Source organism: Limanda limanda, chromosome 17, assembly GCF_963576545.1.
Source record: "Limanda limanda chromosome 17, fLimLim1.1, whole genome shotgun sequence".
NCBI lineage: Eukaryota > Metazoa > Chordata > Actinopteri > Pleuronectiformes > Pleuronectidae > Limanda > Limanda limanda.
This window is the reverse complement of record NC_083652.1, coordinates 2,494,857-2,521,225: the sequence shown is the minus strand read 5'-3', so window position 1 is coordinate 2,521,225 and position 26,369 is coordinate 2,494,857. Positions and strand designations below refer to the sequence as shown.

Sequence of the window (26,369 nt, the reverse complement as noted above, 5' to 3'; positions counted from 1 at the left end):
GCTCACATAGGCAACTGGCCTTGCTTGTGTTTCTTGAAGATGCTACACTGGTCGTCCAAGAGGCTTCTTTAAATCCAAAAGACTTGTGGGAGGTTTCAGGTAATTAATCTCTCTAGGATCTTCACCTATACGCAGAGTTGTTGTGTTAAACATGCAGGTTGTTTAACCCCCCACAAACTGGTGGGGTGTGGGACCTCTTGAGTCAAGGTGTGTTTAGCACCTCACTATAGTGTGAGTCATTAGGGTTACACGCAATGTGAAGATATGCAAAGGGCCAGAGAGTGGAAATACCTCTCGCGTCCCACTACTAAGTTAGAACTTAAAGAGGATCTGGAAAGAGACTTGACAGGTTTTCAAGAAACCAAAGCAAGACTATGCACAGCTGTGTGCAGAGGTTTGATACCGAGAAGTTTCATCTTGAGGTAGAAGTAAATAGATGTCACTCACAAGAAGCAGTTGAGGGTTCAATAGTGGAGAATGTGGGCATCGATCCCACTACCTCTCACGTGCAAAGCGAGCGCTATACCATTTGAGCTAATCCCCCTGTGAAAGGGTGGTTTCTGTGGCAAGACCTCACAACCTGCTCAGCATGTATGTTCTGTCCTAAAATGTATCACATTGCCTAGACAAATGAATGAAGTCTCTCATCACAGGCCCTAAGGGGAGACTGGGCAAGTGAGTGATTTACAGAGATCTCAGTAGATGGGGAATTAGCTCAAATGGTAGAGCGCTCGCTTAGCATGCGAGAAGTAGTGGGATCGATGCCCACATTCTCCAGAAAATTTGTTATTTCTTGATTTAAGTCTGGTAGAGAAAGTTTTGAAATTCAGTTTGACAAAGTCCCCTTCTAAAAAATGATAGATTTCCTTGTTTTTATGCCATGGACTGATATTATACAGAAAAATGGTGTTCCTTCCAGCATGGTTCAGAGAGTTATAGAGCCACCGCCAAGTAGGAAGGAGGTTTTTCTTGACAGCACATGGTGGCTTATCACCATACTTAGACACTCACTGAATGATCATATTTTCCACAATAATCTGTTTCTAATCTGTCATTTCAAGTTGGTAAGACATTCAGAACAGGTTACAATGTTAAATCACCTGGTTGATAGTCTTAGTAAGCGTTTTTGTCAGTACACGAGACAAGAATACAGCATTTGAGATAATGATCTTATGCAGCAGAGTAAGCTGAAGGAGTCAATTAGAGAACAATATTGTGTAAACTTGGCTGCGACGAGGATGGGATTCGAACCCACGCGTGCAGAGCACAATGGATTAGCAGTCCATCGCCTTGACCACTCGGCCACCTCGTCCTATTCAGAGGTAAGTTTATCTCCTCAAATTGAAATTTTTCCTGTTCTAAAGAGAGTTGTTACAATGGTGACAAGGGGCTGTGGACCCCAGAAGAAGATAAAACTATTGCTGACAAAAAAGGTTTCTAACCCATGCGTGCAGACCACAGTTGGTTATCATTTCTTTACTGGAGACCAATTTAGGGGACTACAGGACTCTAACTAATGTTTTCTGGTTTTGTACCTGCTCACATAGGCAACTGGCCTTGCTTGTGTTTCTTGAAGATGCTACACTGGTCGTCCAAGAGGCTTCTTTAAATCCAAAAGACTTGTGGGAGGTTTCAGGTAATTAATCTCTCTAGGATCTTCACCTATACGCAGAGTTGTTGTGTTAAACATGCAGGTTGTTTAACCCCCCACAAACTGGTGGGGTGTGGGACCTCTTGAGTCAAGGTGTGTTTGGCACCTCACTATAGTGTGAGTCATTAGGGTTACACGCAATGTGAAGATATGCAAAGGGCCAGAGAGTGGAAATACCTCTCGCGTCCCACTACTAAGTTAGAACTTAAAGAGGATCTGGAAAGAGACTTGACAGGTTTTCAAGAAACCAAAGCAAGACTATGCACAGCTGTGTGCAGAGGTTTGATACCGAGAAGTTTCATCTTGAGGTAGAAGTAAATAGATGTCACTCACAAGAAGCAGTTGAGGGTTCAATAGTGGAGAATGTGGGCATCGATCCCACTACCTCTCACGTGCAAAGCGAGCGCTCTACCATTTGAGCTAATCCCCCTGTGAAAGGGTGGTTTCTGTGGCAAGACCTCACAACCTGCTCAGCATGTATGTTCTGTCCTAAAATGTATCACATTGCCTAGACAAATGAATGAAGTCTCTCATCACAGGCCCTAAGGGGAGACTGGCCAAGTGAGTGATTTACAGAGATCTCAGTAGATGGGGAATTAGCTCAAATGGTAGAGCGCTCGCTTAGCATGCGAGAAGTAGTGGGATCGATGCCCACATTCTCCAGAAAATTTGTTATTTCTTGATTTAAGTCTGGTAGAGAAAGTTTTGAAATTCAGTTTGACAAAGTCCCCTTCTAAAAAATGATAGATTTCCTTGTTTTTATGCCATGGACTGATATTATACAGAAAAATGGTGTTCCTTCCAGCATGGTTCAGAGAGTTATAGAGCCACCGCCAAGTAGGAAGGAGGTTTTTCTTGACAGCACATGGTGGCTTATCACCATACTTAGACACTCACTGAATGATCATATTTTCCACAATAATCTGTTTCTAATCTGTCATTTCAAGTTGGTAAGACATTCAGAACAGGTTACAATGTTAAATCACCTGGTTGATAGTCTTAGTAAGCGTTTTTGTCAGTACACGAGACAAGAATACAGCATTTGAGATAATGATCTTATGCAGCAGAGTACACTGAAGGAGTCAATTAGAGAACAATATTGTGTAAACTTGGGTGCGACGAGGATGGGATTCGAACCCACGCGTGCAGAGCACAACGGATTAGCAGTCCATCGCCTTGACCACTCGGCCACCTCGTCCTATTCAGAGGTAAGTTTATCTCCTCAAATTCAAATTTTTCCTGTTCTAAAGAGAGTTGTTACAATGGTGACAAGGGGCTGTGGACCCCAGAAGAAGATAAAACTATTGCTGACAAAAAAGGTTTCTAACCCATGCGTGCAGACCACAGTTGGTTATCATTTCTTTACTGGAGACCAATTTAGGGGACTACAGGACTCTAACTAATGTTTTCTGGTTTTGTACCTGCTCACATAGGCAACTGGCCTTGCTTGTGTTTCTTGAAGATGCTACACTGGTCGTCCAAGAGGCTTCTTTAAATCCAAAAGACTTGTGGGAGGTTTCAGGTAATTAATCTCTCTAGGATCTTCACCTATACGCAGAGTTGTTGTGTTAAACATGCAGGTTGTTTAACCCCCCACAAACTGGTGGGGTGTGGGACCTCTTGAGTCAAGGTGTGTTTAGCACCTCACTATAGTGTGAGTCATTAGGGTTACACGCAATGTGAAGATATGCAAAGGGCCAGAGAGTGGAAATACCTCTCGCGTCCCACTACTAAGTTAGAACTTAAAGAGGATCTGGAAAGAGACTTGACAGGTTTTCAAGAAACCAAAGCAAGACTATGCACAGCTGTGTGCAGAGGTTTGATACCGAGATGTTTCATGTTGAGGTAGAAGTAAATAGATGTCACTCACAAGAAGCAATTGAGGGTTCAATAGTGGAGAATGTGGGCATCGATCCCACTACCTCTCACATGCAAAGCGAGCGCTCTACCATTTGAGCTAATCCCCCTGTGAAAGGGTGGTTTCTGTGGCAAGTCCTCACAACCTGCTCAGCATGTATGTTCTGTCCTAAAATGTATCACATTGCCTAGACAAATGAATGAAGTCTCTCATCACAGGCCCTAAGGGGAGACTGGCCAAGTGAGTGATTTACAGAGATCTCAGGAGATGGGGAATTAGCTCAAATGGTAGAGCGCTCGCTTAGCATGCGAGAAGTAGTGGGATCGATGCCCACATTCTCCAGAAAATTTGTTATTTCTTGATTTAAGTCTGGTAGAGAAAGTTTTGAAATTCAGTTTGACAAAGTCCCCTTCTAAAAAATGATAGATTTCCTTGTTTTTATGCCATGGACTGATATTATACAGAAAAATGGTGTTCCTTCCAGCATGGTTCAGAGAGTTATAGAGCCACCGCCAAGTAGGAAGGAGGTTTTTCTTGACAGCACATGGTGGCTTATCACCATACTTAGACACTCACTGAATGATCATATTTTCCACAATAATCTGTTTCTAATCTGTCATTTCAAGTTGGTAAGACATTCAGAACAGGTTACAATGTTAAATCACCTGGTTGATAGTCTTAGTAAGCGTTTTTGTCAGTACACGAGACAAGAATACAGCATTTGAGATAATGATCTTATGCAGCAGAGTACGCTGAAGGAGTCAATTAGAGAACAATATTGTGTAAACTTGGCTGCGACGAGGATGGGATTCGAACCCACGCGTGCAGAGCACAATGGATTAGCAGTCCATCGCCTTGACCACTCGGCCACCTCGTCCTATTCAGAGGTAAGTTTATCTCCTCAAATTGAAATTTTTTACTGTTCTAAAGAGAGTTGTTACAATGGTGACAAGGGGCTGTGGACCCCAGAAGAAGATAAAACTATTGCTGACAAAAAAGGTTTCTAACCCATGCGTGCAGACCACAGTTGGTTATCATTTCTTTACTGGAGACCAATTTAGGGGACTACAGGACTCTAACTAATGTTTTCTGGTTTTGTACCTGCTCACATAGGCAACTGGCCTTGCTTGTGTTTCTTGAAGATGCTACACTGGTCGTCCAAGAGGCTTCTTTAAATCCAAAAGACTTGTGGGAGGTTTCAGGTAATTAATCTCTCTAGGATCTTCACCTATACGCAGAGTTGTTGTGTTAAACATGCAGGTTGTTTAACCCCCCACAAACTGGTGGGGTGTGGGACCTCTTGAGTCAAGATGTGTTTAGCACCTCACTATAGTGTGAGTCATTAGGGTTACACGCAATGTGAAGATATGCAAAGGGCCAGAGAGTGGAAATACCTCTCGCGTCCCACTACTAAGTTAGAACTTAAAGAGGATCTGGAAAGAGACTTGACAGGTTTTCAAGAAACCAAAGCAAGACTATGCACAGCTGTGTGCAGAGGTTTGATACCGAGATGTTTCATGTTGAGGTAGAAGTAAATAGATGTCACTCACAAGAAGCAATTGAGGGTTCAATAGTGGAGAATGTGGGCATCGATCCCACTACCTCTCACATGCAAAGCGAGCGCTCTACCATTTGAGCTAATCCCCCTGTGAAAGGGTGGTTTCTGTGGCAAGTCCTCACAACCTGCTCAGCATGTATGTTCTGTCCTAAAATGTATCACATTGCCTAGACAAATGAATGAAGTCTCTCATCACAGGCCCTAAGGGGAGACTGGCCAAGTGAGTGATTTACAGAGATCTCAGGAGATGGGGAATTAGCTCAAATGGTAGAGCGCTCGCTTAGCATGCGAGAAGTAGTGGGATCGATGCCCACATTCTCCAGAAAATTTGTTATTTCTTGATTTAAGTCTGGTAGAGAAAGTTTTGAAATTCAGTTTGACAAAGTCCCCTTCTAAAAAATGATAGATTTCCTTGTTTTTATGCCATGGACTGATATTATACAGAAAAATGGTGTTCCTTCCAGCATGGTTCAGAGAGTTATAGAGCCACCGCCAAGTAGGAAGGAGGTTTTTCTTGACAGCACATGGTGGCTTATCACCATACTTAGACACTCACTGAATGATCATATTTTCCACAATAATCTGTTTCTAATCTGTCATTTCAAGTTGGTAAGACATTCAGAACAGGTTACAATGTTAAATCACCTGGTTGATAGTCTTAGTAAGCGTTTTTGTCAGTACACGAGACAAGAATACAGCATTTGAGATAATGATCTTATGCAGCAGAGTACGCTGAAGGAGTCAATTAGAGAACAATATTGTGTAAACTTGGGTGCGACGAGGATGGGATTCGAACCCACGCGTGCAGAGCACAACGGATTAGCAGTCCATCGCCTTGACCACTCGGCCACCTCGTCCTATTCAGAGGTAAGTTTATCTCCTCAAATTGAAATTTTTCCTGTTCTAAAGAGAGTTGTTACAATGGTGACAAGGGGCTGTGGACCCCAGAAGAAGATAAAACTATTGCTGACAAAAAAGGTTTCTAACCCATGCGTGCAGACCACAGTTGGTTATCATTTCTTTACTGGAGACCAATTTAGGGGACTACAGGACTCTAACTAATGTTTTCTGGTTTTGTACCTGCTCACATAGGCAACTGGCCTTGCTTGTGTTTCTTGAAGATGCTACACTGGTCGTCCAAGAGGCTTCTTTAAATCCAAAAGACTTGTGGGAGGTTTCAGGTAATTAATCTCTCTAGGATCTTCACCTATACGCAGAGTTGTTGTGTTAAACATGCAGGTTGTTTAACCCCCCACAAACTGGTGGGGTGTGGGACCTCTTGAGTCAAGGTGTGTTTAGCACCTCACTATAGTGTGAGTCATTAGGGTTACACGCAATGTGAAGATATGCAAAGGGCCAGAGAGTGGAAATACCTCTCGCGTCCCACTACTAAGTTAGAACTTAAAGAGGATCTGGAAAGAGACTTGACAGGTTTTCAAGAAACCAAAGCAAGACTATGCACAGCTGTGTGCAGAGGTTTGATACCGAGAAGTTTCATGTTGAGGTAGAAGTAAATAGATGTCACTCACAAGAAGCAATTGAGGGTTCAATAGTGGAGAATGTGGGCATCGATCCCACTACCTCTCACATGCAAAGCGAGCGCTCTACCATTTGAGCTAATCCCCCTGTGAAAGGGTGGTTTCTGTGGCAAGTCCTCACAACCTGCTCAGCATGTATGTTCTGTCCTAAAATGTATCACATTGCCTAGACAAATGAATGAAGTCTCTCATCACAGGCACTAAGGGGAGACTGGCCAAGTGAGTGATTTACAGAGATCTCAGGAGATGGGGAATTAGCTCAAATGGTAGAGCGCTCGCTTAGCATGCGAGAAGTAGTGGGATCGATGCCCACATTCTCCAGAAAATTTGTTATTTCTTGATTTAAGTCTGGTAGAGAAAGTTTTGAAATTCAGTTTGACAAAGTCCCCTTCTAAAAAATGATAGATTTCCTTGTTTTTATGCCATGGACTGATATTATACAGAAAAATGGTGTTCCTTCCAGCATGGTTCAGAGAGTTATAGAGCCACCGCCAAGTAGGAAGGAGGTTTTTCTTGACAGCACATGGTGGCTTATCACCATACTTAGACACTCACTGAATGATCATATTTTCCACAATAATCTGTTTCTAATCTGTCATTTCAAGTTGGTAAGACATTCAGAACAGGTTACAATGTTAAATCACCTGGTTGATAGTCTTAGTAAGCGTTTTTGTCAGTACACGAGACAAGAATACAGCATTTGAGATAATGATCTTATGCAGCAGAGTACGCTGAAGGAGTCAATTAGAGAACAATATTGTGTAAACTTGGGTGCGACGAGGATGGGATTCGAACCCACGCGTGCAGAGCACAACGGATTAGCAGTCCATCGCCTTGACCACTCGGCCACCTCGTCCTATTCAGAGGTAAGTTTATCTCCTCAAATTGAAATTTTTTACTGTTCTAAAGAGAGTTGTTACAATGGTGACAAGGGGCTGTGGACCCCAGAAGAAGATAAAACTATTGCTGACAAAAAAGGTTTCTAACCCATGCGTGCAGACCACAGTTGGTTATCATTTCTTTACTGGAGACCAATTTAGGGGACTACAGGACTCTAACTAATGTTTTCTGGTTTTGTACCTGCTCACATAGGCAACTGGCCTTGCTTGTGTTTCTTGAAGATGCTACACTGGTCGTCCAAGAGGCTTCTTTAAATCCAAAAGACTTGTGGGAGGTTTCAGGTAATTAATCTCTCTAGGATCTTCACCTATACGCAGAGTTGTTGTGTTAAACATGCAGGTTGTTTAACCCCCCACAAACTGGTGGGGTGTGGGACCTCTTGAGTCAAGGTGTGTTTAGCACCTCACTATAGTGTGAGTCATTAGGGTTACACGCAATGTGAAGATATGCAAAGGGCCAGAGAGTGGAAATACCTCTCGCGTCCCACTACTAAGTTAGAACTTAAAGAGGATCTGGAAAGAGACTTGACAGGTTTTCAAGAAACCAAAGCAAGACTATGCACAGCTGTGTGCAGAGGTTTGATACCGAGAAGTTTCATGTTGAGGTAGAAGTAAATAGATGTCACTCACAAGAAGCAATTGAGGGTTCAATAGTGGAGAATGTGGGCATCGATCCCACTACCTCTCACATGCAAAGCGCGCGCTCTACCATTTGAGCTAATCCCCCTGTGAAAGGGTGGTTTCTGTGGCAAGTCCTCCCAACCTGCTCAGCATGTATGTTCTGTCCTAAAATGTATCACATTGCCTAGACAAATGAATGAAGTCTCTCATCACAGGCCCTAAGGGGAGACTGGCCAAGTGAGTGATTTACAGAGATCTCAGGAGATGGGGAATTAGCTCAAATGGTAGAGCGCTCGCTTAGCATGCGAGAAGTAGTGGGATCGATGCCCACATTCTCCAGAAAATTTGTTATTTCTTGATTTAAGTCTGGTAGAGAAAGTTTTGAAATTCAGTTTGACAAAGTCCCCTTCTAAAAAATGATAGATTTCCTTGTTTTTATGCCATGGACTGATATTATACAGAAAAATGGTGTTCCTTCCAGCATGGTTCAGAGAGTTATAGAGCCACCGCCAAGTAGGAAGGAGGTTTTTCTTGACAGCACATGGTGGCTTATCACCATACTTAGACACTCACTGAATGATCATATTTTCCACAATAATCTGTTTCTAATCTGTCATTTCAAGTTGGTAAGACATTCAGAACAGGTTACAATGTTAAATCACCTGGTTGATAGTCTTAGTAAGCGTTTTTGTCAGTACACGAGACAAGAATACAGCATTTGAGATAATGATCTTATGCAGCAGAGTACGCTGAAGGAGTCAATTAGAGAACAATATTGTGTAAACTTGGGTGCGACGAGGATGGGATTCGAACCCACGCGTGCAGAGCACAACGGATTAGCAGTCCATCGCCTTGACCACTCGGCCACCTCGTCCTATTCAGAGGTAAGTTTATCTCCTCAAATTGAAATTTTTCCTGTTCTAAAGAGAGTTGTTACAATGGTGACAAGGGGCTGTGGACCCCAGAAGAAGATAAAACTATTGCTGACAAAAAAGGTTTCTAACCCATGCGTGCAGACCACAGTTGGTTATCATTTCTTTACTGGAGACCAATTTAGGGGACTACAGGACTCTAACTAATGTTTTCTGGTTTTGTACCTGCTCACATAGGCAACTGGCCTTGCTTGTGTTTCTTGAAGATGCTACACTGGTCGTCCAAGAGGCTTCTTTAAATCCAAAAGACTTGTGGGAGGTTTCAGGTAATTAATCTCTCTAGGATCTTCACCTATACGCAGAGTTGTTGTGTTAAACATGCAGGTTGTTTAACCCCCCACAAACTGGTGGGGTGTGGGACCTCTTGAGTCAAGGTGTGTTTAGCACCTCACTATAGTGTGAGTCATTAGGGTTACACGCAATGTGAAGATATGCAAAGGGCCAGAGAGTGGAAATACCTCTCGCGTCCCACTACTAAGTTAGAACTTAAAGAGGATCTGGAAAGAGACTTGACAGGTTTTCAAGAAACCAAAGCAAGACTATGCACAGCTGTGTGCAGAGGTTTGATACCGAGAAGTTTCATCTTGAGGTAGAAGTAAATAGATGTCACTCACAAGAAGCAGTTGAGGGTTCAATAGTGGAGAATGTGGGCATCGATCCCACTACCTCTCACGTGCAAAGCGAGCGCTATACCATTTGAGCTAATCCCCCTGTGAAAGGGTGGTTTCTGTGGCAAGACCTCACAACCTGCTCAGCATGTATGTTCTGTCCTAAAATGTATCACATTGCCTAGACAAATGAATGAAGTCTCTCATCACAGGCCCTAAGGGGAGACTGGGCAAGTGAGTGATTTACAGAGATCTCAGTAGATGGGGAATTAGCTCAAATGGTAGAGCGCTCGCTTAGCATGCGAGAAGTAGTGGGATCGATGCCCACATTCTCCAGAAAATTTGTTATTTCTTGATTTAAGTCTGGTAGAGAAAGTTTTGAAATTCAGTTTGACAAAGTCCCCTTCTAAAAAATGATAGATTTCCTTGTTTTTATGCCATGGACTGATATTATACAGAAAAATGGTGTTCCTTCCAGCATGGTTCAGAGAGTTATAGAGCCACCGCCAAGTAGGAAGGAGGTTTTTCTTGACAGCACATGGTGGCTTATCACCATACTTAGACACTCACTGAATGATCATATTTTCCACAATAATCTGTTTCTAATCTGTCATTTCAAGTTGGTAAGACATTCAGAACAGGTTACAATGTTAAATCACCTGGTTGATAGTCTTAGTAAGCGTTTTTGTCAGTACACGAGACAAGAATACAGCATTTGAGATAATGATCTTATGCAGCAGAGTAAGCTGAAGGAGTCAATTAGAGAACAATATTGTGTAAACTTGGCTGCGACGAGGATGGGATTCGAACCCACGCGTGCAGAGCACAATGGATTAGCAGTCCATCGCCTTGACCACTCGGCCACCTCGTCCTATTCAGAGGTAAGTTTATCTCCTCAAATTGAAATTTTTCCTGTTCTAAAGAGAGTTGTTACAATGGTGACAAGGGGCTGTGGACCCCAGAAGAAGATAAAACTATTGCTGACAAAAAAGGTTTCTAACCCATGCGTGCAGACCACAGTTGGTTATCATTTCTTTACTGGAGACCAATTTAGGGGACTACAGGACTCTAACTAATGTTTTCTGGTTTTGTACCTGCTCACATAGGCAACTGGCCTTGCTTGTGTTTCTTGAAGATGCTACACTGGTCGTCCAAGAGGCTTCTTTAAATCCAAAAGACTTGTGGGAGGTTTCAGGTAATTAATCTCTCTAGGATCTTCACCTATACGCAGAGTTGTTGTGTTAAACATGCAGGTTGTTTAACCCCCCACAAACTGGTGGGGTGTGGGACCTCTTGAGTCAAGGTGTGTTTGGCACCTCACTATAGTGTGAGTCATTAGGGTTACACGCAATGTGAAGATATGCAAAGGGCCAGAGAGTGGAAATACCTCTCGCGTCCCACTACTAAGTTAGAACTTAAAGAGGATCTGGAAAGAGACTTGACAGGTTTTCAAGAAACCAAAGCAAGACTATGCACAGCTGTGTGCAGAGGTTTGATACCGAGAAGTTTCATCTTGAGGTAGAAGTAAATAGATGTCACTCACAAGAAGCAGTTGAGGGTTCAATAGTGGAGAATGTGGGCATCGATCCCACTACCTCTCACGTGCAAAGCGAGCGCTCTACCATTTGAGCTAATCCCCCTGTGAAAGGGTGGTTTCTGTGGCAAGACCTCACAACCTGCTCAGCATGTATGTTCTGTCCTAAAATGTATCACATTGCCTAGACAAATGAATGAAGTCTCTCATCACAGGCCCTAAGGGGAGACTGGCCAAGTGAGTGATTTACAGAGATCTCAGTAGATGGGGAATTAGCTCAAATGGTAGAGCGCTCGCTTAGCATGCGAGAAGTAGTGGGATCGATGCCCACATTCTCCAGAAAATTTGTTATTTCTTGATTTAAGTCTGGTAGAGAAAGTTTTGAAATTCAGTTTGACAAAGTCCCCTTCTAAAAAATGATAGATTTCCTTGTTTTTATGCCATGGACTGATATTATACAGAAAAATGGTGTTCCTTCCAGCATGGTTCAGAGAGTTATAGAGCCACCGCCAAGTAGGAAGGAGGTTTTTCTTGACAGCACATGGTGGCTTATCACCATACTTAGACACTCACTGAATGATCATATTTTCCACAATAATCTGTTTCTAATCTGTCATTTCAAGTTGGTAAGACATTCAGAACAGGTTACAATGTTAAATCACCTGGTTGATAGTCTTAGTAAGCGTTTTTGTCAGTACACGAGACAAGAATACAGCATTTGAGATAATGATCTTATGCAGCAGAGTACACTGAAGGAGTCAATTAGAGAACAATATTGTGTAAACTTGGGTGCGACGAGGATGGGATTCGAACCCACGCGTGCAGAGCACAACGGATTAGCAGTCCATCGCCTTGACCACTCGGCCACCTCGTCCTATTCAGAGGTAAGTTTATCTCCTCAAATTCAAATTTTTCCTGTTCTAAAGAGAGTTGTTACAATGGTGACAAGGGGCTGTGGACCCCAGAAGAAGATAAAACTATTGCTGACAAAAAAGGTTTCTAACCCATGCGTGCAGACCACAGTTGGTTATCATTTCTTTACTGGAGACCAATTTAGGGGACTACAGGACTCTAACTAATGTTTTCTGGTTTTGTACCTGCTCACATAGGCAACTGGCCTTGCTTGTGTTTCTTGAAGATGCTACACTGGTCGTCCAAGAGGCTTCTTTAAATCCAAAAGACTTGTGGGAGGTTTCAGGTAATTAATCTCTCTAGGATCTTCACCTATACGCAGAGTTGTTGTGTTAAACATGCAGGTTGTTTAACCCCCCACAAACTGGTGGGGTGTGGGACCTCTTGAGTCAAGGTGTGTTTAGCACCTCACTATAGTGTGAGTCATTAGGGTTACACGCAATGTGAAGATATGCAAAGGGCCAGAGAGTGGAAATACCTCTCGCGTCCCACTACTAAGTTAGAACTTAAAGAGGATCTGGAAAGAGACTTGACAGGTTTTCAAGAAACCAAAGCAAGACTATGCACAGCTGTGTGCAGAGGTTTGATACCGAGATGTTTCATGTTGAGGTAGAAGTAAATAGATGTCACTCACAAGAAGCAATTGAGGGTTCAATAGTGGAGAATGTGGGCATCGATCCCACTACCTCTCACATGCAAAGCGAGCGCTCTACCATTTGAGCTAATCCCCCTGTGAAAGGGTGGTTTCTGTGGCAAGTCCTCACAACCTGCTCAGCATGTATGTTCTGTCCTAAAATGTATCACATTGCCTAGACAAATGAATGAAGTCTCTCATCACAGGCCCTAAGGGGAGACTGGCCAAGTGAGTGATTTACAGAGATCTCAGGAGATGGGGAATTAGCTCAAATGGTAGAGCGCTCGCTTAGCATGCGAGAAGTAGTGGGATCGATGCCCACATTCTCCAGAAAATTTGTTATTTCTTGATTTAAGTCTGGTAGAGAAAGTTTTGAAATTCAGTTTGACAAAGTCCCCTTCTAAAAAATGATAGATTTCCTTGTTTTTATGCCATGGACTGATATTATACAGAAAAATGGTGTTCCTTCCAGCATGGTTCAGAGAGTTATAGAGCCACCGCCAAGTAGGAAGGAGGTTTTTCTTGACAGCACATGGTGGCTTATCACCATACTTAGACACTCACTGAATGATCATATTTTCCACAATAATCTGTTTCTAATCTGTCATTTCAAGTTGGTAAGACATTCAGAACAGGTTACAATGTTAAATCACCTGGTTGATAGTCTTAGTAAGCGTTTTTGTCAGTACACGAGACAAGAATACAGCATTTGAGATAATGATCTTATGCAGCAGAGTACGCTGAAGGAGTCAATTAGAGAACAATATTGTGTAAACTTGGGTGCGACGAGGATGGGATTCGAACCCACGCGTGCAGAGCACAACGGATTAGCAGTCCATCGCCTTGACCACTCGGCCACCTCGTCCTATTCAGAGGTAAGTTTATCTCCTCAAATTGAAATTTTTTACTGTTCTAAAGAGAGTTGTTACAATGGTGACAAGGGGCTGTGGACCCCAGAAGAAGATAAAACTATTGCTGACAAAAAAGGTTTCTAACCCATGCGTGCAGACCACAGTTGGTTATCATTTCTTTACTGGAGACCAATTTAGGGGACTACAGGACTCTAACTAATGTTTTCTGGTTTTGTACCTGCTCACATAGGCAACTGGCCTTGCTTGTGTTTCTTGAAGATGCTACACTGGTCGTCCAAGAGGCTTCTTTAAATCCAAAAGACTTGTGGGAGGTTTCAGGTAATTAATCTCTCTAGGATCTTCACCTATACGCAGAGTTGTTGTGTTAAACATGCAGGTTGTTTAACCCCCCACAAACTGGTGGGGTGTGGGACCTCTTGAGTCAAGGTGTGTTTAGCACCTCACTATAGTGTGAGTCATTAGGGTTACACGCAATGTGAAGATATGCAAAGGGCCAGAGAGTGGAAATACCTCTCGCGTCCCACTACTAAGTTAGAACTTAAAGAGGATCTGGAAAGAGACTTGACAGGTTTTCAAGAAACCAAAGCAAGACTATGCACAGCTGTGTGCAGAGGTTTGATACCGAGAAGTTTCATGTTGAGGTAGAAGTAAATAGATGTCACTCACAAGAAGCAATTGAGGGTTCAATAGTGGAGAATGTGGGCATCGATCCCACTACCTCTCACATGCAAAGCGCGCGCTCTACCATTTGAGCTAATCCCCCTGTGAAAGGGTGGTTTCTGTGGCAAGTCCTCCCAACCTGCTCAGCATGTATGTTCTGTCCTAAAATGTATCACATTGCCTAGACAAATGAATGAAGTCTCTCATCACAGGCCCTAAGGGGAGACTGGCCAAGTGAGTGATTTACAGAGATCTCAGGAGATGGGGAATTAGCTCAAATGGTAGAGCGCTCGCTTAGCATGCGAGAAGTAGTGGGATCGATGCCCACATTCTCCAGAAAATTTGTTATTTCTTGATTTAAGTCTGGTAGAGAAAGTTTTGAAATTCAGTTTGACAAAGTCCCCTTCTAAAAAATGATAGATTTCCTTGTTTTTATGCCATGGACTGATATTATACAGAAAAATGGTGTTCCTTCCAGCATGGTTCAGAGAGTTATAGAGCCACCGCCAAGTAGGAAGGAGGTTTTTCTTGACAGCACATGGTGGCTTATCACCATACTTAGACACTCACTGAATGATCATATTTTCCACAATAATCTGTTTCTAATCTGTCATTTCAAGTTGGTAAGACATTCAGAACAGGTTACAATGTTAAATCACCTGGTTGATAGTCTTAGTAAGCGTTTTTGTCAGTACACGAGACAAGAATACAGCATTTGAGATAATGATCTTATGCAGCAGAGTACGCTGAAGGAGTCAATTAGAGAACAATATTGTGTAAACTTGGGTGCGACGAGGATGGGATTCGAACCCACGCGTGCAGAGCACAACGGATTAGCAGTCCATCGCCTTGACCACTCGGCCACCTCGTCCTATTCAGAGGTAAGTTTATCTCCTCAAATTGAAATTTTTCCTGTTCTAAAGAGAGTTGTTACAATGGTGACAAGGGGCTGTGGACCCCAGAAGAAGATAAAACTATTGCTGACAAAAAAGGTTTCTAACCCATGCGTGCAGACCACAGTTGGTTATCATTTCTTTACTGGAGACCAATTTAGGGGACTACAGGACTCTAACTAATGTTTTCTGGTTTTGTACCTGCTCACATAGGCAACTGGCCTTGCTTGTGTTTCTTGAAGATGCTACACTGGTCGTCCAAGAGGCTTCTTTAAATCCAAAAGACTTGTGGGAGGTTTCAGGTAATTAATCTCTCTAGGATCTTCACCTATACGCAGAGTTGTTGTGTTAAACATGCAGGTTGTTTAACCCCCCACAAACTGGTGGGGTGTGGGACCTCTTGAGTCAAGGTGTGTTTAGCACCTCACTATAGTGTGAGTCATTAGGGTTACACGCAATGTGAAGATATGCAAAGGGCCAGAGAGTGGAAATACCTCTCGCGTCCCACTACTAAGTTAGAACTTAAAGAGGATCTGGAAAGAGACTTGACAGGTTTTCAAGAAACCAAAGCAAGACTATGCACAGCTGTGTGCAGAGGTTTGATACCGAGAAGTTTCATGTTGAGGTAGAAGTAAATAGATGTCACTCACAAGAAGCAATTGAGGGTTCAATAGTGGAGAATGTGGGCATCGATCCCACTACCTCTCACATGCAAAGCGAGCGCTCTACCATTTGAGCTAATCCCCCTGTGAAAGGGTGGTTTCTGTGGCAAGTCCTCACAACCTGCTCAGCATGTATGTTCTGTCCTAAAATGTATCACATTGCCTAGACAAATGAATGAAGTCTCTCATCACAGGCACTAAGGGGAGACTGGCCAAGTGAGTGATTTACAGAGATCTCAGGAGATGGGGAATTAGCTCAAATGGTAGAGCGCTCGCTTAGCATGCGAGAAGTAGTGGGATCGATGCCCACATTCTCCAGAAAATTTGTTATTTCTTGATTTAAGTCTGGTAGAGAAAGTTTTGAAATTCAGTTTGACAAAGTCCCCTTCTAAAAAATGATAGATTTCCTTGTTTTTATGCCATGGACTGATATTATACAGAAAAATGGTGTTCCTTCCAGCATGGTTCAGAGAGTTATAGAGCCACCGCCAAGTAGGAAGGAGGTTTTTCTTGACAGCACATGGTGGCTTATCACCATACTTAGACACTCACTGAATGATCATATTTTCCACAATAATCTGTTTCTAATCTGTCATTTCAAGTTGGTAAGACATTCAGAACAGGTTACAATGTTAAATCACCTGGTTGATAGTCTTAGTAAGCGTTTTTGTCAGTACACGAGACAAGAATACAGCATTTGAGATAATGATCTTATGCAGCAGAGTACGCTGAAGGAGTCAATTAGAGAACAATATTGTGTAAACTTGGGTGCGACGAGGATGGGATTCGAACCCACGCGTGCAGAGCACAACGGATTAGCAGTCCATCGCCTTGACCACTCGGCCACCTCGTCCTATTCAGAGGTAAGTTTATCTCCTCAAATTGAAATTTTTTACTGTTCTAAAGAGAGTTGTTACAATGGTGACAAGGGGCTGTGGACCCCAGAAGAAGATAAAACTATTGCTGACAAAAAAGGTTTCTAACCCATGCGTGCAGACCACAGTTGGTTATCATTTCTTTACTGGAGACCAATTTAGGGGACTACAGGACTCTAACTAATGTTTTCTGGTTTTGTACCTGCTCACATAGGCAACTGGCCTTGCTTGTGTTTCTTGAAGATGCTACACTGGTCGTCCAAGAGGCTTCTTTAAATCCAAAAGACTTGTGGGAGGTTTCAGGTAATTAATCTCTCTAGGATCTTCACCTATACGCAGAGTTGTTGTGTTAAACATGCAGGTTGTTTAACCCCCCACAAACTGGTGGGGTGTGGGACCTCTTGAGTCAAGGTGTGTTTAGCACCTCACTATAGTGTGAGTCATTAGGGTTACACGCAATGTGAAGATATGCAAAGGGCCAGAGAGTGGAAATACCTCTCGCGTCCCACTACTAAGTTAGAACTTAAAGAGGATCTGGAAAGAGACTTGACAGGTTTTCAAGAAACCAAAGCAAGACTATGCACAGCTGTGTGCAGAGGTTTGATACCGAGAAGTTTCATGTTGAGGTAGAAGTAAATAGATGTCACTCACAAGAAGCAATTGAGGGTTCAATAGTGGAGAATGTGGGCATCGATCCCACTACCTCTCACATGCAAAGCGCGCGCTCTACCATTTGAGCTAATCCCCCTGTGAAAGGGTGGTTTCTGTGGCAAGTCCTCCCAACCTGCTCAGCATGTATGTTCTGTCCTAAAATGTATCACATTGCCTAGACAAATGAATGAAGTCTCTCATCACAGGCCCTAAGGGGAGACTGGCCAAGTGAGTGATTTACAGAGATCTCAGGAGATGGGGAATTAGCTCAAATGGTAGAGCGCTCGCTTAGCATGCGAGAAGTAGTGGGATCGATGCCCACATTCTCCAGAAAATTTGTTATTTCTTGATTTAAGTCTGGTAGAGAAAGTTTTGAAATTCAGTTTGACAAAGTCCCCTTCTAAAAAATGATAGATTTCCTTGTTTTTATGCCATGGACTGATATTATACAGAAAAATGGTGTTCCTTCCAGCATGGTTCAGAGAGTTATAGAGCCACCGCCAAGTAGGAAGGAGGTTTTTCTTGACAGCACATGGTGGCTTATCACCATACTTAGACACTCACTGAATGATCATATTTTCCACAATAATCTGTTTCTAATCTGTCATTTCAAGTTGGTAAGACATTCAGAACAGGTTACAATGTTAAATCACCTGGTTGATAGTCTTAGTAAGCGTTTTTGTCAGTACACGAGACAAGAATACAGCATTTGAGATAATGATCTTATGCAGCAGAGAACGCTGAAGGAGTCAATTAGAGAACAATATTGTGTAAACTTGGCCGCGACGAGGATGGGATTCGAACCCACGCGTGCAGAGCACAATAGATTAGCAGTCCATCGCCTTGACCACTCGGCCACCTCGTCCTATTCAGAGGTAAGTTTATCTCCTCAAATTGAAATTTTTCCTGTTCTAAAGAGAGTTGTTACAATGGTGACAAGGGGCTGTGGACCCCAGAAGAAGATAAAACTATTGCTGACAAAAAAGGTTTCTAACCCATGCGTGCAGACCACAGTTGGTTATCATTTCTTTACTGGAGACCAATTTAGGGGACTACAGGACTCTAACTAATGTTTTCTGGTGTTGTACCTGCTCACATAGGCAACTGGCCTTGCTTGTGTTTCTTGAAGATGCTACACTGGTCGTCCAAGAGGCTTCTTTAAATCCAAAAGACTTGTGGGAGGTTTCAGGTAATTAATCTCTCTAGGATCTTCACCTATACGCAGAGTTGTTGTGTTAAACATGCAGGTTGTTTAACCCCCCACAAACTTGTGGGGTGTGGGACCTCTTGAGTCAAGGTGTGTTTAGCACCTCACTATAGTGTGAGTCATTAGGGTTACACGCAATGTGAAGATATGCAAAGGGCCAGAGAGTGGAAATACCTCTCGCGTCCCACTACTAAGTTAGAACTTAAAGAGGATCTGGAAAGAGACTTGACAGGTTTTCAAGAAACCAAAGCAAGACTATGCACAGCTGTGTGCAGAGGTTTGATACCGAGAAGTTTCATCTTGAGGTAGAAGTAAATAGATGTCACTCACAAGAAGCAGTTGAGGGTTCAATAGTGGAGAATGTGGGCATCGATCCCACTACCTCTCACATGCAAAGCGAGCGCTCTACCATTTGAGCTAATCCCCCTGTGAAAGGGTGGTTTCTGTGGCAAGACCTCACAACCTGCTCAGCATGTATGTTCTGTCCTAAAATGTATCACATTGCCTAGACAAATGAATGAAGTCTCTCATCACAGGCCCTAAGGGGAGACTGGCCAAGTGAGTGATTTACAGAGATCTCAGTAGATGGGGAATTAGCTCAAATGGTAGAGCGCTCGCTTAGCATGTGAGAAGTAGTGGGATCGATGCCCACATTCTCCAGAAAATTTGTTATTTCTTGATTTAAGTCTGGTAGAGAAAGTTTTGAAATTCAGTTTGACAAAGTCCCCTTCTAAAAAATGATAGATTTCCTTGTTTTTATGCCATGGACTGATATTATACAGAAAAATGGTGTTCCTTCCAGCATGGTTCAGAGAGTTATAGAGCCACCGCCAAGTAGGAAGGAGGTTTTTCTTGACAGCACATGGTGGCTTATCACCATACTTAGACACTCACTGAATGATCATATTTTCCCCAATAATCTGTTTCTAATCTGTCATTTCAAGTTGGTAAGACATTCAGAACAGGTTACAATGTTAAATCACCTGGTTGATAGTCTTAGTAAGCGTTTTTGTCAGTACACGAGACAAGAATACAGCATTTGAGATAATGATCTTATGCAGCAGAGTACGCTGAAGGAGTCAATTAGAGAACAATATTGTGTAAACTTGGCTGCGACGAGGATGGGATTCGAACCCACGCGTGCAGAGCACAATGGATTAGCAGTCCATCGCCTTGACCACTCGGCCACCTCGTCCTATTCAGAGGTAAGTTTATCTCCTCAAATTGAAATTTTTCCTGTTCTAAAGAGAGTTGTTACAATGGTGACAAGGGGCTGTGGACCCCAGAAGAAGATAAAACTATTGCTGACAAAAAAGGTTTCTAACCCATGCGTGCAGACCACAGTTGGTTATCATTTCTTTACTGGAGACCAATTTAGGGGCCTACAGGACTCTAACTAATGTTTTCTGGTTTTGTACCTGCTCACATAGGCAACTGGCCTTGCTTGTGTTTCTTGAAGATGCTACACTGGTCGTCCAAGAGGCTTCTTTAAATCCAAAAGACTTGTGGGAGGTTTCAGGTAATTAATCTCTCTAGGATCTTCACCTATACGCAGAGTTGTTGTGTTAAACATGCAGGTTGTTTAACCCCCCACAAACTGGTGGGGTGTGGGACCTCTTGAGTCAAGGTGTGTTTAGCACCTCACTATAGTGTGAGTCATTAGGGTTACACGCAATGTGAAGATATGCAAAGGGCCAGAGAGTGGAAATACCTCTCGCGTCCCACTACTAAGTTAGAACTTAAAGAGGATCTGGAAAGAGACTTGACAGGTTTTCAAGAAACCAAAGCAAGACTATGCACAGCTGTGTGCAGAGGTTTGATACCGAGAAGTTTCATCTTGAGGTAGAAGTAAATAGATGTCACTCACAAGAAGCAGTTGAGGGTTCAATAGTGGAGAATGTGGGCATCGATCCCACTACCTCTCACATGCAAAGCGAGCGCTCTACCATTTGAGCTAATCCCCCTGTGAAAGGGTGGTTTCTGTGGCAAGACCTCACAACCTGCTCAGCATGTATGTTCTGTCCTAAAATGAATCACATTGCCTAGACAAATGAATGAAGTCTCTCATCACAGGCCCTAAGGGGAGACTGGCCAAGTGAGTGATTTACAGAGATCTCAGTAGATGGGGAATTAGCTCAAATGGTAGAGCGCTCGCTTAGCATGCGAGAAGTAGTGGGATCGATGCCCACATTCTCCAGAAAATTTGTTATATCTTGATTTAAGTCTTGTAGAGAAAGTTTTGAAATTCAGTTTGACAAAGTCCCCTTCTAAAAAATGATAGATTTCCTTGTTTTTATGCCATGGACTGATATTATACAGAAAAATGGTGTTCCTTCCAGCATGGTTCAGAGAGTTATAGAGCCACCGCCAAGTAGGAAGGAGGTTTTTCTTGACAGCACATGGTGGCTTATCACCATACTTAGACACTCACTGAATGATCATATTTTCCACAATAATCTGTTTCTAATCTGTCATTTCAAGTTGGTAAGACATTCAGAACAGGTTACAATGTTAAATCACCTGGTTGATAGTCTTAGTAAGCGTTTTTGTCAGTACACGAGACAAGAATACAGCATTTGAGATAATGATCTTATGCAGCAGAGTAAGCTGAAGGAGTCAATTAGAGAACAATATTGTGTAAACTTGGCTGCGACGAGGATGGGATTCGAACCCACGCGTGCAGAGCACAATGGATTAGCCTTGACCACTCGGCCACCTCGTCCTATTCAGAGGTAAGTTTATCTCCTCAAATTGAAATTTTTCCTGTTCTAAAGAGAGTTGTTACAATGGTGACAAGGGGCTGTGGACCCCAGAAGAAGATAAAACTATTGCTGACAAAAAAGGTTTCTAACCCATGCGTGCAGACCACAGTTGGTTATCATTTCTTTACTGGAGACCAATTTAGGGGCCTACAGGACTCTAACTAATGTTTTCTGGTTTTGTACCTGCTCACATAGGCAACTGGCCTTGCTTGTGTTTCTTGAAGATGCTACACTGGTCGTCCAAGAGGCTTCTTTAAATCCAAAAGACTTGTGGGAGGTTTCAGGTAATTAATCTCTCTAGGATCTTCACCTATACGCAGAGTTGTTGTGTTAAACATGCAGGTTGTTTAACCCCCCACAAACTGGTGGGGTGTGGGACCTCTTGAGTCAAGGTGTGTTTAGCACCTCACTATAGTGTGAGTCATTAGGGTTACACGCAATGTGAAGATATGCAAAGGGCCAGAGAGTGGAAATACCTCTCGCGTCCCACTACTAAGTTAGAACTTAAAGAGGATCTGGAAAGAGACTTGACAGGTTTTCAAGAAACCAAAGCAAGACTATGCACAGCTGTGTGCAGAGGTTTGATACCGAGAAGTTTCATCTTGAGGTAGAAGTAAATAGATGTCACTCACAAGAAGCAGTTGAGGGTTCAATAGTGGAGAATGTGGGCATCGATCCCACTACCTCTCACGTGCAAAGCGAGCGCTATACCATTTGAGCTAATCCCCCTGTGAAAGGGTGGTTTCTGTGGCAAGACCTCACAACCTGCTCAGCATGTATGTTCTGTCCTAAAATGTATCACATTGCCTAGACAAATGAATGAAGTCTCTCATCACAGGCCCTAAGGGGAGACTGGGCAAGTGAGTGATTTACAGAGATCTCAGTAGATGGGGAATTAGCTCAAATGGTAGAGCGCTCGCTTAGCATGCGAGAAGTAGTGGGATCGATGCCCACATTCTCCAGAAAATTTGTTATATCTTGATTTAAGTCTTGTAGAGAAAGTTTTGAAATTCAGTTTGACAAAGTCCCCTTCTAAAAAATGATAGATTTCCTTGTTTTTATGCCATGGACTGATATTATACAGAAAAATGGTGTTCCTTCCAGCATGGTTCAGAGAGTTATAGAGCCACCGCCAAGTAGGAAGGAGGTTTTTCTTGACAGCACATGGTGGCTTATCACCATACTTAGACACTCACTGAATGATCATATTTTCCACAATAATCTGTTTCTAATCTGTCATTTCAAGTTGGTAAGACATTCAGAACAGGTTACAATGTTAAATCACCTGGTTGATAGTCTTAGTAAGCGTTTTTGTCAGTACACGAGACAAGAATACAGCATTTGAGATAATGATCTTATGCAGCAGAGTAAGCTGAAGGAGTCAATTAGAGAACAATATTGTGTAAACTTGGCTGCGACGAGGATGGGATTCGAACCCACGCGTGCAGAGCACAATGGATTAGCAGTCCATCGCCTTGACCACTCGGCCACCTCGTCCTATTCAGAGGTAAGTTTATCTCCTCAAATTGAAATTTTTCCTGTTCTAAAGAGAGTTGTTACAATGGTGACAAGGGGCTGTGGACCCCAGAAGAAGATAAAACTATTGCTGACAAAAAAGGTTTCTAACCCATGCGTGCAGACCACAGTTGGTTATCATTTCTTTACTGGAGACCAATTTAGGGGCCTACAGGACTCTAACTAATGTTTTCTGGTTTTGTACCTGCTCACATAGGCAACTGGCCTTGCTTGTGTTTCTTGAAGATGCTACACTGGTCGTCCAAGAGGCTTCTTTAAATCCAAAAGACTTGTGGGAGGTTTCAGGTAATTAATCTCTCTAGGATCTTCACCTATACGCAGAGTTGTTGTGTTAAACATGCAGGTTGTTTAACCCCCCACAAACTGGTGGGGTGTGGGACCTCTTGAGTCAAGGTGTGTTTAGCACCTCACTATAGTGTGAGTCATTAGGGTTACACGCAATGTGAAGATATGCAAAGGGCCAGAGAGTGGAAATACCTCTCGCGTCCCACTACTAAGTTAGAACTTAAAGAGGATCTGGAAAGAGACTTGACAGGTTTTCAAGAAACCAAAGCAAGACTATGCACAGCTGTGTGCAGAGGTTTGATACCGAGAAGTTTCATCTTGAGGTAGAAGTAAATAGATGTCACTCACAAGAAGCAGTTGAGGGTTCAATAGTGGAGAATGTGGGCATCGATCCCACTACCTCTCACGTGCAAAGCGAGCGCTATACCATTTGAGCTAATCCCCCTGTGAAAGGGTGGTTTCTGTGGCAAGACCTCACAACCTGCTCAGCATGTATGTTCTGTCCTAAAATGTATCACATTGCCTAGACAAATGAATGAAGTCTCTCATCACAGGCCCTAAGGGGAGACTGGGCAAGTGAGTGATTTACAGAGATCTCAGTAGATGGGGAATTAGCTCAAATGGTAGAGCGCTCGCTTAGCATGTGAGAAGTAGTGGGATCGATGCCCACATTCTCCAGAAAATTTGTTATTTCTTGATTTAAGTCTGGTAGAGAAAGTTTTGAAATTCAGTTTGACAAAGTCCCCTTCTAAAAAATGATAGATTTCCTTGTTTTTATGCCATGGACTGATATTATACAGAAAAATGGTGTTCCTTCCAGCATGGTTCAGAGAGTTATAGAGCCACCGCCAAGTAGGAAGGAGGTTTTTCTTGACAGCACATGGTGGCTTATCACCATACTTAGACACTCACTGAATGATCATATTTTCCACAATAATCTGTTTCTAATCTGTCATTTCAAGTTGGTAAGACATTCAGAACAGGTTACAATGTTAAATCACCTGGTTGATAGTCTTAGTAAGCGTTTTTGTCAGTACACGAGACAAGAATACAGCATTTGAGATAATGATCTTATGCAGCAGAGTACGCTGAAGGAGTCAATTAGAGAACAATATTGTGTAAACTTGGGTGCGACGAGGATGGGATTCGAACCCACGCGTGCAGAGCACAACGGATTAGCAGTCCATCGCCTTGACCACTCGGCCACCTCGTCCTATTCAGAGGTAAGTTTATCTCCTCAAATTGAAATTTTTCCTGTTCTAAAGAGAGTTGTTACAATGGTGACAAGGGGCTGTGGACCCCAGAAGAAGATAAAACTATTGCTGACAAAAAAGGTTTCTAACCCATGCGTGCAGACCACAGTTGGTTATCATTTCTTTACTGGAGACCAATTTAGGGGACTACAGGACTCTAACTAATGTTTTCTGGTTTTGTACCTGCTCACATAGGCAACTGGCCTTGCTTGTGTTTCTTGAAGATGCTACACTGGTCGTCCAAGAGGCTTCTTTAAATCCAAAAGACTTGTGGGAGGTATCAGGTAATTAATCTCTCTAGGATCTTCACCTATACGCAGAGTTGTTGTGTTAAACATGCAGGTTGTTTAACCCCCCACAAACTGGTGGGGTGTGGGACCTCTTGAGTCAAGGTGTGTTTAGCACCTCACTATAGTGTGAGTCATTAGGGTTACACGCAATGTGAAGATATGCAAAGGGCCAGAGAGTGGAAATACCTCTCGCGTCCCACTACTAAGTTAGAACTTAAAGAGGATCTGGAAAGAGACTTGACAGGTTTTCAAGAAACCAAAGCAAGACTATGCACAGCTGTGTGCAGAGGTTTGATACCGAGAAGTTTCATCTTGAGGTAGAAGTAAATAGATGTCACTCACAAGAAGCAGTTGAGGGTTCAATAGTGGAGAATGTGGGCATCGATCCCACTACCTCTCACATGCAAAGCGAGCGCTCTACCATTTGAGCTAATCCCCCTGTGAAAGGGTGGTTTCTGTGGCAAGACCTCACAACCTGCTCAGCATGTATGTTCTGTCCTAAAATGTATCACATTGCCAGTGTTGGAGAGTAACGGAATACATGTAACGGCGTTACGTATTTAGAATACAAATTATGAGTAACTGTATTCCGTTACAGTTACAAATTAAATAGATGGTATTCAGAATACAGTTACATTGTTGAAATCAGTGGATTACATGACGGTACTTCTCTGTTTCACGAGTTTAATCACTGTCTCGTAAATCCACCGGAGGCAAAGCCCCCAGGAAGCAGCTGGAGACCAGGGCTGCCGTAAGAGCGCCCGGACCCCGGCGGCGTGAAGAAGCCTCACCGCGACCGGCTCGGGACCGTTACAGGCCCGGGACCGTGGCTCTGAGAGAGTTCCGTCGCTACCAGAAATCTACGGAGCTGCTGATCCGCAAGCTGCCCTTCCAGCACCTGGTGAGAGAAGACCGACCTGCGCTCCCAGAGCTCCGCTGTCATGGCTCTGCAGGAGGCCAGCGAGGCACGCAGGGTTCACACCGGACGCTGAAGCGCCGCTAAAATAATATCACCCGTTGACCCAGAAGTATAAAAGCATATAGTCACTTGTTGCTCCAACATTAACTGCAACAGCGTCCCAATTTAATGTTATCCAATTTCAAGAACTTCTCCGCTGTTTGCTCCGTTCAATGTCGGGTGTCGAGGGTAAATTACGTGTTCTCCGCCCCCCCCCCCCCTCTCTTTTTATCTTTATGACTGCTTGTGTGTCTGTATGGAGGGGGGCATTTAATAATGTGATCGGTCAAATTGGTAAATTTAAAACTCCAGGACAACAGAAGGGGAATACAAACTATGGGATGCATGCTTTATCATTTATATCATATAAAATATGTCATCAATATCGTTTAAAATCATTTTTCAGTGTGTTTCCTGGAGCGATACGCTCGGGTCAAGCGCAAAAAATAGACCCGACGCCGAAACGATCGCTGCACGGCGCGAGGCAGCCTTGGCGCAGGGGGGGTTCAGCCTCCGGTGGGACCGGCACAGAGGTGGGAGTGGATGGGAGCCGGACATCCAGCGGGCCCGCAGCATCGGTGGAGAGAGAGTTTAAACTGCTGCTGCTCCCCTGACTATAACAACGCCGCAATCATACACTTAAAAAATGCAATACAAACCGGAAGTATTCCAAGTATTCAGAATACGTTACTCAGATTAGTTAATGTATTGGAATACGTT

General features: G+C 43.2%; 15 non-coding genes across 15 annotated transcripts; all 15 read right to left on the bottom strand.

The window, feature by feature from the left end:
- Positions 1-1,230: 1,230 nt before the first annotated feature.
- Positions 1,231-1,312, bottom strand: trnas-gcu (transfer RNA serine (anticodon GCU)). Its single transcript has one exon. It is a non-coding gene; the product is annotated as a tRNA-Ser (tRNA).
- Positions 1,313-2,767: 1,455 nt separating this feature from the next.
- Positions 2,768-2,849, bottom strand: trnas-gcu (transfer RNA serine (anticodon GCU)). The gene has a single exon. It is a non-coding gene; the product is annotated as a tRNA-Ser (tRNA).
- Positions 2,850-4,304: 1,455 nt separating this feature from the next.
- Positions 4,305-4,386, bottom strand: trnas-gcu (transfer RNA serine (anticodon GCU)). Its single transcript has one exon. It is a non-coding gene; the product is annotated as a tRNA-Ser (tRNA).
- A 1,456-nt stretch (positions 4,387-5,842) lies between these two features.
- trnas-gcu (transfer RNA serine (anticodon GCU)) lies at positions 5,843-5,924 on the bottom strand. The gene has a single exon. It is a non-coding gene; the product is annotated as a tRNA-Ser (tRNA).
- Positions 5,925-7,379: 1,455 nt separating this feature from the next.
- Positions 7,380-7,461, bottom strand: trnas-gcu (transfer RNA serine (anticodon GCU)). Its single transcript has one exon. It is a non-coding gene; the product is annotated as a tRNA-Ser (tRNA).
- Positions 7,462-8,917: 1,456 nt separating this feature from the next.
- Positions 8,918-8,999, bottom strand: trnas-gcu (transfer RNA serine (anticodon GCU)). Its single transcript has one exon. It is a non-coding gene; the product is annotated as a tRNA-Ser (tRNA).
- A 1,455-nt stretch (positions 9,000-10,454) lies between these two features.
- On the bottom strand, positions 10,455-10,536 carry trnas-gcu (transfer RNA serine (anticodon GCU)). The gene has a single exon. It is a non-coding gene; the product is annotated as a tRNA-Ser (tRNA).
- Positions 10,537-11,991: 1,455 nt separating this feature from the next.
- trnas-gcu (transfer RNA serine (anticodon GCU)) lies at positions 11,992-12,073 on the bottom strand. The gene has a single exon. It is a non-coding gene; the product is annotated as a tRNA-Ser (tRNA).
- A 1,455-nt stretch (positions 12,074-13,528) lies between these two features.
- On the bottom strand, positions 13,529-13,610 carry trnas-gcu (transfer RNA serine (anticodon GCU)). Its single transcript has one exon. It is a non-coding gene; the product is annotated as a tRNA-Ser (tRNA).
- A 1,456-nt stretch (positions 13,611-15,066) lies between these two features.
- On the bottom strand, positions 15,067-15,148 carry trnas-gcu (transfer RNA serine (anticodon GCU)). The gene has a single exon. It is a non-coding gene; the product is annotated as a tRNA-Ser (tRNA).
- Positions 15,149-16,603: 1,455 nt separating this feature from the next.
- On the bottom strand, positions 16,604-16,685 carry trnas-gcu (transfer RNA serine (anticodon GCU)). Its single transcript has one exon. It is a non-coding gene; the product is annotated as a tRNA-Ser (tRNA).
- A 1,456-nt stretch (positions 16,686-18,141) lies between these two features.
- Positions 18,142-18,223, bottom strand: trnas-gcu (transfer RNA serine (anticodon GCU)). Its single transcript has one exon. It is a non-coding gene; the product is annotated as a tRNA-Ser (tRNA).
- Positions 18,224-19,678: 1,455 nt separating this feature from the next.
- Positions 19,679-19,760, bottom strand: trnas-gcu (transfer RNA serine (anticodon GCU)). Its single transcript has one exon. It is a non-coding gene; the product is annotated as a tRNA-Ser (tRNA).
- Positions 19,761-22,742: 2,982 nt separating this feature from the next.
- Positions 22,743-22,824, bottom strand: trnas-gcu (transfer RNA serine (anticodon GCU)). The gene has a single exon. It is a non-coding gene; the product is annotated as a tRNA-Ser (tRNA).
- A 1,455-nt stretch (positions 22,825-24,279) lies between these two features.
- trnas-gcu (transfer RNA serine (anticodon GCU)) lies at positions 24,280-24,361 on the bottom strand. The gene has a single exon. It is a non-coding gene; the product is annotated as a tRNA-Ser (tRNA).
- Between the last annotated feature and the right edge of the window lie 2,008 nt (positions 24,362-26,369).